This window comes from Primulina eburnea, chromosome 14 (genome assembly GCF_022965805.1).
Source record: "Primulina eburnea isolate SZY01 chromosome 14, ASM2296580v1, whole genome shotgun sequence".
Taxonomy (NCBI): Eukaryota; Viridiplantae; Streptophyta; class Magnoliopsida; order Lamiales; family Gesneriaceae; genus Primulina; species Primulina eburnea.
Window position 1 is genome coordinate 24,939,602 of NC_133114.1, and position 1,341 is coordinate 24,940,942.

The window sequence follows — 1,341 nt, forward strand, 5'->3', positions numbered from 1 at the left end:
TATATATTTCTCATTTTTATTTTTTGAAATATTTTGTTAATAAATATTTGTGAATATATAAATAAATAAAAATAATAATTACAATTTAATAATAACAATAATAATAGTAGTAAAACAATAATAAATTAAATATGATTAATAATTAGTTCAACAATAATAAAAATAAAAATAAATATTAAATCATAGATATGATTTAATTATTAAAAATAATTGTATTTCATTTTATTCCATTTTTTCTCATTTTGATCATAGAAATCGGATAGATATACCATTCCATTCTTATCAATTCCAAAATTCATTTCATTTCTCTTATTCCATCCAATCATACCAAACATTGCACGAGTGTTTCCTATCCAAATCAAGGGTGCACTTGGATTAATTTATATTAGATGAATTTAAAATTCACCTATTTATTATTGTACGTAGATGTAATAGTAATTGTGACATATTTATAATACATCCGAGAAAAAGTGTTATTTCAAATCAAATATCTTCTTCAAAATCAAGTCATTTCATCCGAACACAGTCTAAGTCCTGTAAGTTGGCTTTTTATTGATTTTATTTACTCTTATTTCGTTGGAATGCTGACACGATATCAGATATATGAACAATTTTCATATATCATGTTACCGACATTTTCCACATCACGTTTTCACTCCGTCGAAATCTGACTAAAAACCAACAACAAAAAGTAAAGTTACGCAATTAAAACCAAACTTTGATAAATTAAATGACAAAAATATAAACATGACAACTTATCGTAAAAATTTAATTATTTCCCCTAAACTAATTAAAAGGTAGTGAACGTAATAAAAAAAGCTGAAAATTAATTTTACTTGTCACAAGATATTAAAAATAAGTAGACACATAAAATTCAAGTAAAAAAAAATGAAGTGGAATGCCTTGAATGTGCACACGGTTTGAGGGGAAAATTACACAAAGTCTTATAATTTAATTTCCTCATAATCAGGAAATATGTGCTGTAAATTCAAACTTTGGTCTGTAAATGCATTAACTCCTCTTTACTAGCACTAAAAAAAAATAGACATAATTTAGTGGAGTTAAACGTAGGACATGACGTAAGTACATATCATTAAATTCTTGTTTGGAAATTATTTTTGTTTTCTCAATATTTTAATCCGAAATTTTATTAAAATTGAGTTTTAGTCATATATTTTTTGTTTTCTTTTACAATTTTAGTCCTTTGTTTTCAATTTATTCTTTTTTATGGAAACGCTTACGTTTTAGCGTAACGTAAAAAATAATTGAGAGCGAAAAAAAAATAGAAAGATAACAAAATAAAAATGAAACTTGATAATATTGATGATTAAAATCATAAAT